The following is a 13,912-nucleotide window of genomic DNA, read 5'->3' as shown; positions in this document are numbered from 1 at the left end:
TAGGGCAACCATTCAATTCCTCAGTCAAGTATTTTCCTGGGCATTGTCCTTTGCACTCAAATGGAGACATACTATTTTATGACTTATCAGGATTGTTACAATGCCACTAGGAAAGCCCCTAGGATGCACACTAGCCTAGTACGGAAATTGGTATCCTCTAACTGCTCAATCAGTTGGAGCAGTACCCGATCTAACACAGTCATATAAGCCGCATTTTATCTTAGTTTAAATGTTAACTGGCTTTTGATGAAGACACTAAGCAAGGATCATAAATAGTTACTGGTGGTGCTATAGCTACTCTGAGGGTAGGTCTTTGAGCTGCTCATGAGGTTGGAAGCCAGGCTGGAAGTCTGGCCCACCATGGTCTTGATCATGTAGTGGCTTCCTTCTTCTGGGGTGGAAGAGGACTACATTCCCAAGGCAATTCAGTACTGTGATAGCCACTCGTCTTAGCACTACCCACTGTCTGAGATTTGGTATCTTTTAGTGATTTAAGCCCCTTCGATTTTGGATGCCCTATGAGAGGAATTGTTAGGGTTAAACTAGTTAGGATTGCCATCTTGCTACTGGAATTGTGACTATCCCTTTTGGTTCATACTTTAAGCAGCCCACAGGTCTGTTTATACTTCTACTACCTCTGGGAAACCCCCTTGAAGGCAGGAGGATGCTGATCCAAATCCATGGGATACGGGTACATCAAAAGTGCCTGCATTATGCCCACAAATCAATCAGTTCAATTGTTTCAGAACACCAGTCCAAGTTTCCCAGCTCGCCTTTGTCTTCTTATGTGAATTGCAAAAGCATCTTAATTAATGAGTAAGGTTCTTCCCAAATCTCTTCATAAGTGCCACATGCATACATTTAATCTACATTTTCTCACTTGTACTCAGTTGAAAAATCAGGTCCCGACAACTCTGAGAAAAAAGGCTCAACAAGCATGCAGTCCTATCTACCTCACTCACTTTTTTCATAGGGCACACACTGTGACGAAATGACTTCTGCCATGCAGGAATGCAAGGATGAGTAGTCGCTAAAACCGACTACGCAGCCTTCCCGCTTCTACAAAACAAGAGTGATCCCAATCATAAAGGTGAAACAGGCACGCGTAAGATATATAGCTCCCAGAATGAAGAATGCCTTGAGAAACAATGGGGAAGAAATTCTGAAAGAAAGGTGAAGAGGAAATGGGCTATCAGGAGGAGGATCTCTTGAGGGTGAAAGGAGCAGAAAGCTCAAAAGGGGTTAAAAAGAAACTTTTAAAAAAATCAGTTAGTAGAAGAAGAAATGCAGAAAACGAGATGAGAGCAGGGATGGCATTTTATTCCTCTAAGATCCTCTGGGAGGGTGAGTATTAGGTATTCATTCAGTACTTGGATGAGTATTAGGTATTCATTCAGCAATTACTTCACCTGTGAATCTCTTTGTACATAGATTGAACCCAAGATGTAGATGTTGTTTGTACAGCTAATCCCAGCTAATTGTTACTTAGCAGAGGCACCGGCTCATTCCACACACCCTGCACTAACATACAACACAGACACTATTGCACAACACCTCTGTCACGAGAATGAAGCTACCTTTAATGACAAAAATTCAAACTGTAGATTCCCGCATAATCCTGTATCTGCTTAAACACAACCCACCCCTGCTTAGTTTATAGCTTACTACCACCGTGGCCATCCACACGCCATTCAGACATGGGTCACTAGCAGGGTCTTGGCCACCCTCACAAAACTTTAATGGCTAAAATGTACACACGCATAATAGCTTCTCCCATTTCTCTCAAATTTGGACTACGGTTCCTCCTAGTGTGTTCAACCAACAGCGCGTTGTGACCATAATTAAAGCGCCTTGTGACCAAACAGCTAAGTACAACAGTTCAAAATAAAGGAATGTCCAATCAAGGTTCTATAAATATATATATACTTTAATTAAACACAGCATATGCAAAAATAACTAAATAGAAGACCACAACACAAAGGCACGTGGAAAAAATTTAGAATATGCACAAGATTGAAAGATGCGGTAATGAAAAACAGGGATAAAAGGTCATCAATAACCACAATGTTTGTAAAGGATATATCTTGAGCAAGTAAAGGTTTAAAAGTGACATAACCAGTCTCTATGGCCAAAAGGGGCAAAATGCTCGCCTTGGAAGCAAGACGTTGCAGAGCACCACAGATTCGATCCCCGGGTCCGCGCTTAGAAACCTCTGGGTATAAAGTGCGTTAAAAATAACCTATCATATTAAAATATGGACCTAGAAGGCAGGTATGGGGCAGTAATACTTTCTTACTGTCCTTGGCAGCACAAGATTTATTAAACTTTTCAGAATTGTTACAGCCACTCTGTGTTATCTTTGTGCAATTCATAACGGCCGGGCACATGGTAAATCGGAACGCTTCACACTTTTTAGTGCTCACCTACACAGGGAAGAAAATTATTCTATAAACTCACTCTACCTGGGCATTACTGTTCATATCATTTAATATGGCCGGTGGTCTTGACTGTGAGATTTTTAAAGCATACATTGTTACATATACAATATATGTACTATCCGTCACATATGTATATATATGTTCCAAATATTCAATCAAAAATCAAATATATATGGAGTTTATGTTTTGGAGATTCAGGTAAACTATGCAAATCCAACTTCAAAATGTTTTAAGTATGGTGTCAAAATAGTTTAAATGCCCTTGGAGAAGGGTGGTTAGCACATGGTTCTCAGTTTTGGTCCTCGAGAGGCCTGACCACACCAGATGTTAAGGATATCCCCTGATTGCGTGAATGAGTCCCACTTGTATTCACAATATGCTAATGTAATTTGTGATTGTCTTGAAACCTTGTGGATTTAGCTCTTAAGGGCTGACCTTGGAGGTGCTTCCGCAGTCCATGAGATGAGCATCGGACCGCTCACTGTCTAATGGACAAAACATGGATTTACAGGTTTAGTGGTTCAGAGTTATTACAGCCTGTTTCCCCCTGCTGGTCTGTTGTTGCATCGCTGTGTGGTAAGGTATCCACTGAGCAGAGGAGAGTCGTGTGGTGCCGCCACACTCCCTTCCCTTGGGGTGGAATGTGTTCAGTCATTGCTGCACTTATATGGGTCTTCAGGTAAAATACTGGTTTCCCCTAGACAAAAAATCCTAAGTCCTTCCACAGGTCCACCAACTCCTTAATACCAATTTGGTTGTCCGTGCCTTCAAAGACTGGGCACCGGCTGGCAGTGGGGATGAGTGGTAAGGTAACATTTTCCGGCAGAGGCTTCCTGCCAGTGAGGTCGCTGCATGCCACCGCTAGATTTTCTCTATTGGCGGATCCGTTGCAGCGTGGCAGTAATGACGCCCACTAATGAGCAGTACTTATTCATTTTCTGTAATAAGGCTCTATCTTCATGGATACTGCATCAGAGGAAATATGGGAAAACATGTCCTTAAAATTAAAGGCAATTTATGCTGCGCATCTATTTATTTAGTTTCCTCTGTTGACTGTTTATCACCATGTTCATCTGGCAACATATTGCCCTAAACGTTCACATATTGACAGTGACTTTGTGGTTTAAAAGTAGACGTTCATCCTCTATGCAGTTTTCCATATCAGCCTGGCCGTGGGGCTCATTGGGGTACATCGGGGTACTAAACAATACCTTTTTTAGCATAAGATCTTCATCTTGAATAATGGTCTTTTTTGATTCCCAAACAATCCAAATATGGATTATGTGTTGACCACTTGCCCTTGCTATCAAATGGGGTAGATTGGCGTCTCCCAATATGTGTTAAGGCTCAGAGAAGGAATAGAAGTGTAATACAATGTGCACACACTTTAGTGCTAAATTATATTTCAAAAATATAAAACGCTAATGGCGTCATCAGTGTCGATAATACACTGCCGGTGTGGCTTCAAATTATATCTGTTCTTCAAATACTCGGATGCACTTAACACTCTTTGAACTGCAAGGCTGTGACAAATCAAATTCTGTGGTACCAGTGGTCTAGGGGTGAATATCGGTTTCTAAACCATCATTCAGCCACATACCTCTCGTGCACCAGAATGGACCTGAACAGATTGGATTAAACAAGCATACAATTCAAATTGTAAACCTCCTTGTCCAATTTGGTAAGGTGGACGGGACTTCTTCTTGGTGCTCGACAGGGTCAAGTCGGCTTCAGAGCGCTTTGCAGGCTTCTGTGACAGAATTCGAGACGGGAGTCAGCTGCGGGTATCAGGTGACAAGGGTTCTATGAGAGAAGCTTGATGAACGACTGCAGGCTGGCCTACATGGAGACTCAGGGTCAGGAACCGTTGCCTCAGAGCTGATCGGCAGTTCTGAAGCACTGGCCAAGGCATCTTGGGTTTCTTTCAGCGACTACAGCTTGACCGTGGTAGCTGGAGGTTTGACAGCAGTCAGCGTTGCAGTCGGTTGCAGATAGTGGACCTTGACTGGGTCGAGAATGTCTTTTAAGGCGGATGACGGTAGATGCTTGTCATTGCACTTCTCCCAGGTTCTTCAATGGGCTTGCATCATCCATTAAGGCGGATGGCCCAAAGCTCGGGAGTGTGCTACAGACAGCTGCCTTGTCCTTTGTTTCAGGTTCAGAGACCTTCTAGCACTCCCTATTCAGAATGTTTGCTGCAGAGCCCAACAGTGCTCACTGTGTGCTTACTGGGTACCGGTTCTGGAGCGGTTGGAGAGTCCTTTGAGTTCTTTCCTCCCTTTGTTCCCTGGGAGAAGTTAAGGGGAGGGATCTTGCTTCCCTCTTTGGATGTCCTGGCCTTCCTTCACTAGTGGAAGCTGTAAGGCAGACTGTACCTTCAGCCTGGGTTGAAGGATGAGTTCTTCTTTCTAATTCTTGTGCAGTCTTCAGAAATCTGCTAACGAGGGGCCCCAGCCCTCTTTTAAAGCCAAGTTGGCCACACTGATTGTTGTAGGCTATGCCTACCTTAGTGAACCAATCCTGGGGTAACTACCATCAATTTTCTACATGTGTAAGGTCATAATCAGAGTGCTTTGAAACAGGAAAAGTTAAAAGGGGGAAACAGGAACCATGGGTGTCCCAGAACCAAGATGGCAGAAACGTCCTCTTAACAGAAAGAGTCCTGGGCTCACTCCCTTGCGATACTAAGTTCCACCCATTTGCCTGTAGGTTGTGATCAAAGGGTCTCTCTGGTTAATGGTCCACTGTGTGTGGTTCCTGTTAAAGCGTCAGGTCTCCTTTGAAGCTGCGGAGAGACCAGACTTTCTGGCCTCTGCAAACAACATTCTCGTACCTCATGAATAGGGTCCCCCAGCAGGGGCAGCCTACTGCAACAATAGACCTAGACATGTCAGTTCATTGTCATAGATACTAAGAGGCAGGAGCTGGCTTCAGGTTGACACAGTTACATATGAAAGGTTGTTGAGTGTCCTGCCTTCTATGTTATCCTCTGCAGCCAGGCCCTCTACGGGCCTGTTTGAACTACCCTCTACTGGTATGATAATCACTGCCACCAGCTGCAGGCCCTAACAAAAGAACAGGGTGGTTCCATAGAGCATTTGTCAGTTAATCAGGCTGCCCATGGCAGTGGGAAGTTTGGCATTCTCCTTCCTGAGATGACATTGTGCTTTCCTTGGCTGTCACATTCCAACTGAATATGACAGAGGCGGACTGTGCCTGTAGGTGGTGTGCAAACTTGAGTACATGGGTCTATGTTTTTGTTTTGGTGTGAGCATAGGAAAATGGGTGTGGATTTGCCACCACATTTTCCTAAGGTCGGTCTACCATCATTCCATTCATTTAAAAATGTCAAAAAATCCCAGGCGAGTGCATGCCCACCATGCGGATGGCCGAATTCCTCACAACGGCAAACTAACTGGTTCCATGTCATTTTGTCACCTACAATTTCATCCCGTCATTTAAATGTGTACATTCCAACGAAAATGCTTGTTTTTTTTGGGGTGGTGCCCCCAAGCTGCCCTCCCAGACTTATTTTTGGCTATTGCCTACCCGCCCATACCCTTATCTGCCCTTTCCCAACCCCCTAAAAAATGCGATGAGCATATTCGTTGTAATATGCACGCTAAAATGCCCTGGGATGAAAATGCAGGCGATGAAAGGACGTTGTACCAACTAACTATAGTTTTTCTTTCTAAATTCTAAATCGATGAATTGGAAACCAAAAGGGCTTGTGGCCATGGCTGTTTGTTGAGTGAGCAAAATAGAGATTAAATTCCATCTGTTTGCATGGGCGTAATTTTAGGGGGGGGCAAGGGTGTTTGTCCCCCTGAAATTTCATGGCACACCATTTTGTCCCCATTCATTTGGCGGGGGCACTTTTTCTTCAGATGGCATGCCCCCCAGCCAAACATTTTCAGAAAAGTTACTCCACTGTCTGTTTGCAATACTTTGGAACTGAAAACAAATATATTGACAGGTGGCTGTTTCCCACTTTCGTTCACAATCATTAATACAGTAAAACAGAAAAGTAATCTGTCTGTAAAAGCATGCGTAAATGTATTTGAAAAAATAATAGACTTGACATGTGTTTCCATTTCAAAATGTTGCTCCCTCCGTACCTATGATTATTTTGCCTTATAAACTTACAAAATCTCATAAGTATTAAAGTACCAGGTGTATCCATGTGGCCAAGTTCACCTATGACTCAATGGCTGACGAAAAGTAGTTCTGATATGTTTCTAATCTACTTTGCAGAAGCAGTCGAACAGGTGGCGTGAACCTCAACACGAGAGGGAACACATTTCCAGGAACTCCAGTGAAAGCACCTAACAGGCAGAATGGGTAACGAGGTTGGACGTTCCAACACCCACGTGGCCAATGCGACTGGAAAGAACCTTTGTGTTTTTTATAGCACGGATAAGATGGTCATCGATTAAATAATTCAGGGCGCTTATACGGAAGTAGGAGGGAGCATCTCACCTTCTGACGCAGAAGATAAATTCAAGGCTGGAATGAGTGTCCAAATGACCTTGCGCCGAGATACGCGCATCCGTTTTCTTCACCTGCCAGCAAATGATTTCAACAAAATTCCCGCCGAGGGCGAAATCTACATTTCGGTGTTTTTTGAAGACGCTGACGGCAAAGGAGAATGCATCTGCATCAACTACTTAGTCCCCAGCGACCGGTCTGTCATCATCACAGCCAATAGCAACGTCAAGCTCCAAAAGTATGGCTCGAGCCTGTGGGAGGATGAGTACGGGAATCGCTACCCGTAAATGGCCGCTCGCTCCCCAGATGAATGTTCCCGCTATAATCAAAGGCGCAATGACATCACATATCTGCTATTAACTTGCCTTTCCATCTTCTTCTATATATGTGCCATACATTTTACATATCTTTGATAAAGATGAATTGCCCTGTATATCCGTTTCTTATAATAAAAACCTTTTAAACACAAAAAAACACAATGAAAATAATTCCGCTGCGCGATTGCGATCTTCATCAGGCGAACACAATGACACCCCCAAGCTAACAATGAACCCATCAGCCATCTTGTGGGACTAAAACTTGCCAATAGTATCGTTAACCCTTAACGCCTATTCTGATTTTAACGGCTGCATTTAGCAGCCGTTAAAATCCATGGCGCTAACCTGCCATGATGCTAATTACGCCACCGTAATTTACGGTGGCGTAATTAGCACCTTCCCCACTCCCATTATGCCCTATGGGGCAAAAATGGGAATGGGGAAGGGAAAATGGGAAATGGGGATTTACCGCCCCACTCACCTTGGAATGGGGCGGTAAATCCGCCATCCACCATGGTGTAAACATAGTTTACACCATCGTGGTAAAGTTGGCGCAATTAGCGCCTGGGTTGTAATGACCCCCATGGTCAAATGTTTCTTTTGGTTACAGCATACTTTTCAATCTGCGTCAAGTATGACAAAGGATTCCCTGCAATACTAGAAGGTCTGAAGCTCAAGGCCAACCTGGAGGACTGTTAAATACTCGGCAAAGAACTTGACTTTTCCTAGGGTCCCCCACCCAGATCCCTATACAAGTTAACCCAGGCACTCTACGACTATTTTAATGCATCACTATCTGAAAGGTGGGGGTCGTTTCTGTTTTTTAAAATCACATGTATTTGTATTTGTATTTTATTATTTATATAGCGCTAGAAATTAAACAGCATATGCTTGGAAAACGTAAGCAAAGGTTCTCCAAAGATGTGTCTTTTCACCTAGCACTGCTGATCCCAAACCCATGTGATCTAGACTGTGTATTTAGTGAAATTGTTGAAGTGGTGATGGGTTCAACCAGTGACGTTAGAAAAGGGAGCATGGAGTTGGGATTACCCAGGGGGCTTCGGGTGAAGCCGGGGGAAGGTAGAAACTGTGATTGACTAAGGGCGTGCACACTTCCATGCTAGCATCCAGTGAGAATATTCAACGTTTCAGACACATTCATGTTGTGTTAGCAAAACAAGCTTAGTTTGGGGGTCAAGAAATCTGTGCCTGAGTGACTAAAAGATACATTAGTGGGAAGATGGCACTTAAATCAATATAGTATTGATTGTTGTACTGTGATGGTCCAAAAACGATCTAGTTTTATTTATTTATTTTTGCATTTATAAAGCACACCTACCCCATAGGCATCTAGGTGCTTAACATATATAGTAGGACACAGGTTACACACAATTGATAATTGATAAGTGGTACATTACATTGCATTCTTTGTAAAACATACTTTGTTTGTTACAGGTACACATATACAGACATGGGGAGTATTCATTTGGTTACACGGCATGATTACATAGGTTGGTGTCAAGGCCCTGTGGGAAGAGGTGAGTCTTCAGTTGTTTCCAGAATTTCCAGAATGAGTTCTCAGATCTGAGATTAGGTGGTAGGGTAGTCCAATGTTTTGTGTATAGTGTGGAGAAGCTACTCCCACCTGCTTCGTGGAGGTTAAATCTGGGTGTGGCTAGCAAGTTCTGGTTGGCTGATCGAGCGTGCCTGTTGGTCTTGGATCTAGCTATTTTGTCAGTGATAAGGGTAGGTGCAATTTTGTTTAAACATTTGTGAGTAAGTGTGAGAGCTTTGAATTTAATGCGTTCCTGGATAGGTAGCCAGTGGCCATCTTGTCTAATCTGTGAGATATTAGAAGTTTTTGGAATACTGCGAGCTGCCCTAAAGGCATTGTTTTGAAGTAATTTGAGTTTTGGATGTTTTGCGTCTTAGTGCCGGCATACAAGGTGTTATAATAATCCAATCTTGACAATATAAGGGCTCTGGCCAGTCTAATGTGGCTTTCAGTAGTCAGGAAATGTTTGCAGGCATTGATGAGCTTGAACGTGTATGATGTGGCAGACACTGTAGCATTTGCTTGTCTATTTAGAGTGAGGGACAAGTCTAGGTAGAAACCTAGAGTTTTTACTTCTCTGGCAACATGAATGATGTTGCCGTCTCTACTGAAGGTTTTGAAGGTGTCATTTAGTTTGGCGATGCCGAATCGTGATCCTAAAAGTAGCAGCTCCGTCTTGTTATCATTTAGGCACAAACCATGGTGTGCCATCCAAGCCTGAATGGTTAGGTATATGGCGTTGAGGGTTTCTGAGTCCGTACTGTGGTCACCTGTGATAGGGATGAGGATTTGGGTGTCATCTGCGTAGTTGGTGTAGGTGACACCCAAATCGCCATGGCGGTCGAAAAAGAGCTTGGGGACTATATTGCAGAGCGTGGGGGAGACACAAGAGCCTTGTGGCACCCCGCACGTGACCAGAAAGGGTGGGGCTTCTGCACTAGGGGAGAAGACTCTAGTAGTTCTGTCTGTTAGAAATAATTGAATCCATAGGATGGCATTCAGGGAGAAATGAGAAGCTGACGCTAGGTGATTGCAAAGAATATTGTGGTCAAGTAGATCGAATGCTGCGGAAAGGTCTAGAAGGAGCAATAATCCTAGTTTCCCGTTATCCTTTCAATCATCCATTTGGATTTTTAAGTCTAATAGGGCAGTTTCCGTCCCATGTCGTGGTCAGAATCCTGATTGTCAGAGACCAAGGAGATTGTTAGTCTTGAGATAATTTTGTATTTGTAGGTATGCTACACAATCTAGAATTTTCAGAATGAACCGCACTGTAGTGATGGGGTGATCATTCGTAGGTATATTGGGGTCTAGTGATGTTTATTTTAGGAGAGGTATTACCCACGAATTTATAAGATCCACTGGGGTCGTATTATTGGCAAAGGATGTATTGATTAGGTTTGTGATGAATGGGGTGAGTACAACGGCACAGTTCTTGATGACTATGGCTGGGCACAGGTCACCTTGACACCTGGAAGGCTTCAGACTGTTCATGATTTTGAGGACTTCTTCGTTTGTGACCATCTTAAATTTAAATTTGGGGTTGTACTGGCATTGGCGGTAGTGTTGGAAAGAGGGACTGGTTATGACAGTTGGATATTCCTTTTTTTCACTTCAATTTTGGTTTGAACTATGGTTATTTTGTCCGATTAGGCATTCTGGATGTTAGCGCACCATTGGGTGTCTTTGATGCAGACTTCTGCTTGTGGTACTGCGGTCTCCAAATCTCTAAGGATAGCAAAGAGTTCTTTTGTTTTGGATTGTACATTCGTAATTCTGTCATTGAAGGAGGTACATTTATTGTGGTGGACAGCTTGCTTGTAGTTGTGTGCAGCTGTCTTCTAAGTGATTTTGTTGGCTTCACTAGGCTGTTTTTGCCACTTTGTTTCTGCTTGTGTTTTGACATTACGCAGGATTTTTAAGACATGTGTGAACCATGCTTTAATGTGGGCTGCTGGTTTAGGTTTTCGCATGGAGAGGGGTGCTATCTTTTCTATGGCAGAGAGTATAGTTTTATTGCACAATTCCACCAGAGTAGTCGGGTCTTCGGTAGCTATGCTGGTAGGTGTCAGGATAGGTTGTAACAGAGGTAGTATGTTATTGTCCATGATACTTCTTTTGTTCCTGCATAAGGCCGCTGGTGCCATAGGGACAGAGCTGGAGAAGTTGGATTTAGTGTTGATAGTAAAGGTAATGAGGTGGTGGTCTGACCAGGGGCAAAGGGTGTTAGCTGTGATAACTGTGTTACAATTGTGTTCCGCTAACCAATCGAGGGTACAGCCTTTATTGTGGGTGGGGTTCTGGTATTTTGTGTGAGAAGCCAGGAGCTGAGATCATGTTGGCCATAGATAGAGTATTCTTATCTGACGGGTCATTTAGACCTAGATTGAAACTGCCCAAGATAATAGTTTGAGTGCAGGGTTTGGCATTAGTTGATAGGAGTTGGGCTAACTCTTTTTCCAGGGAGAGTATAGGACCTGATGGCCTGTAGAGTAAATGGATGTTCAAAGTAGTGGTATCGGATAAGGTCATTTTTGCTGATATAAGTTCCCCGGAAGGTATAGGGGTAGTAGGCACTGCTCTGATGCTAAGGGCATTTTTTGCAATGATGGCAACTCCACCTCGTTTTGGCATTGGGTCTGTCCATCCTAAATATGCTATAGTTATTAGGTATCGCTAGGGCGAGTGCTGGGCCCGCTGCCTCATGGAGCCAGGATTCTGTGATGGCTAAAAAATCAAGGTTCAGTGGGATAATGGTGTCATCAATTTCAAGGGCGTGGGCCGGTAGGGATCTAGCATTGATAAGGGCACCTTGTATAAAATGGTTGTCTTAACTCAACAACTTGTCTTTACTCGAACTGTTTCGAGCGCTGTTTGGAAGGGTAGTATTAGCTGCCATACGTTAGGTAAGTTGATTAAATATAGGCAGGGATTTTATTTTGTTAGCAGTTAGGTGAAGGATACCTGGCACATTTTGGTCGAGAGGCTCTGTTTCTGAGAGGTGGTTGGCATGGTTGACTAAGTCATGTAGCTGTAGGTAAGGTGGACCTCGTCTTGAATCGATTGGGTGTGGGATTCCTGTTGGCCTGCCCAAGGTTGAAGGGAGGGTATTGAGGTGGAAGTAGGAATCGCCTGAGTGCTATTGCAGTGGAATTAGTGAGGTGTAGAGAGATTGAGAGCATAAAGCGAGCCTTCACCAGAGTCTGAGATGTGTTAGGTCTAACTTCTTGTGAGTGTTTAGCTGTGATCACTAGGGGAGTAGTCAGTTTGTGTGTGCCGACTAACTAGTGTGATCATTATAGTTTACTATGTAGGGTCTTTTGCTGGGGCTGAAGAAGAATCCTGCGGAAAGACCTCGACCACACAGGCGCCTGCGAATCCGGTCGGAGCTTGGGTTTTCATGCTGAAATCAGCCCCGGTGGATAATCTGTGTTTCTCTTTGCGTGCTTGCGTTTGTGTGTGTGCGTCACAGAGAGCAGTACTGGCAGCCGCCAAGAGAAAACATAGCTTCTGCCGTCACATCAAATCCAAATGGGCCACGTCTACTCTCCATACTCGCTAAAAAGCAGGCAAAGTATGTGGGGATCCGTGCCCTTTCTGCTGGCATCAGGATATTGATTCTATGGAGACCCGTGTGGATTCCCTGCATGGAATGGGGAATCCCTTGGACATGATTTTCCACTGTGAGTCTCTCGTTACAAGGTGGATGTCAAACAGCTGTTCAAGTGCATTTTCTTTAGCATAAATTACATATAGCAAGTGTGAAGGTAGACAGCCCACGAATGGGCTCGCACATCCACATTCCATTTATGCTGACACACACACACCCTGGCATCTCTTTCATGCCCTCATTCTGCATAGACAGGGGAATGGAATACTAAGATGCCAATTACCCATCTCACACTGACAATCAACACAATAGACCATGAGGGGATTCCCAAATGCTAGTTATCTCCTCATTCCTTGCCAGATAGCCCTTTGCTGCACCAATGTCAAAGTGGCAAACTGTGCTGCAACACCTCCTGCCGTTGTCAGAAACCCCTAATGCAGAACAGACAGTTTCCCATCAGTGCGAGTAACACACAGCCTGAACACTGCAAACAGTCGCTTCTCACACCCTGCTCCTAAAGTGCGAAGGGCAACCACCTGGGGCCAGGTTATCTTAAATTTGCTCTTATTCAAGATAAATTTGCAAATTGAGCACAAATAGGATACTTGAATAATAGGGAACGGAGCAGACAGTGTGTTAGGGAGAATTCTCATTCATGGCTGATTTCCCTCACCTAGTGAGTCCCCCAGCAGCTTTGCTGGACTTCTGGAGTTTATTTTTTTCGCTTGGTAAGAGTGTGAGCTTTTCCTCCACTCTTACCCATGTTTTGCCATGTGTCTTTTACCTATTTTTATTATTGTGGACTCTGGAGTACACCACTTCAGTAGTCCCCTTCTTTTGTGTGTTACACAGCACCTTCAGTGCAGTGACACAGGGTTGTCTTTTAGACTTCCCACTGACTCCATTTCTGGGGCTGACTACAGTCCCCCAGAAAAGGGTAAAGTTGCCATTAACTTTACTTAGTCATTTTAACCACAGATCCAGTACACCCCATCTTCCATGGAGTACTGGAAAGGGTTACTTTGTATACCTTTGTATCTGTACATCCTAGAGCATTGTTTCGCTCTTTTAACATTTAGACTTGGCTGGTGGCAGTGGTATCTACCCTAACTTTTCTACCGCGATTATATTAGATAAACGTGGTATTGTTTCAGGCTATTATATTAGCCTCAAACTTAAACCCGCTTGACCAAATACTTTCTCTTTTGGCTCTGGTCGGGTTTATTCGCCATTTCTTTTTGTTAAAGTCCTTCTTGTGTTTTACTTTGCGCTGCAAACCACGTTTGCCTTCTTTGTTCACCGTCTTTTGGCAGGCTTCTGCTCAGAAGCCCTCCTCCAGGCGCCTGGGTGTCTAGGTGGGCTGAATGTGAGGGAGGGGTGTAGTCACCCCTTGCACAGGGTATCCTGGGAAACCCAAGTCGCACTTTGCCATGATTGGCTGAAGTGGTTGTCCGGGCTGGACAACCCCCCTGCTGCTTGATTGACTGCCAGGCTGTGTGAATAG

General features: G+C 44.0%; 1 long non-coding RNA gene across 1 annotated transcript in view; it reads left to right on the top strand.

Moving 5' to 3' along the window:
* The window catches only part of LOC138527550 (uncharacterized), a 26,088-nt gene extending 19,120 nt beyond the window's left edge, over positions 1-6,968 (top strand). The window contains exon 2 of the long non-coding RNA XR_011283949.1: positions 6,693-6,968. This is a non-coding gene — a long non-coding RNA (uncharacterized lncRNA). The remainder of the gene's footprint in view (positions 1-6,692) is intronic.
* Positions 6,969-13,912: the final 6,944 nt, after the last annotated feature.

Source organism: Ambystoma mexicanum, chromosome 1q (genome assembly GCF_040938575.1).
Source record: "Ambystoma mexicanum isolate Mex_15411 chromosome 1q, UKY_AmexF1_1, whole genome shotgun sequence".
In the NCBI taxonomy this organism is placed as follows: domain Eukaryota; kingdom Metazoa; phylum Chordata; class Amphibia; order Caudata; family Ambystomatidae; genus Ambystoma; species Ambystoma mexicanum.
This window is presented reverse-complemented; position numbering and strand designations above follow the sequence as displayed.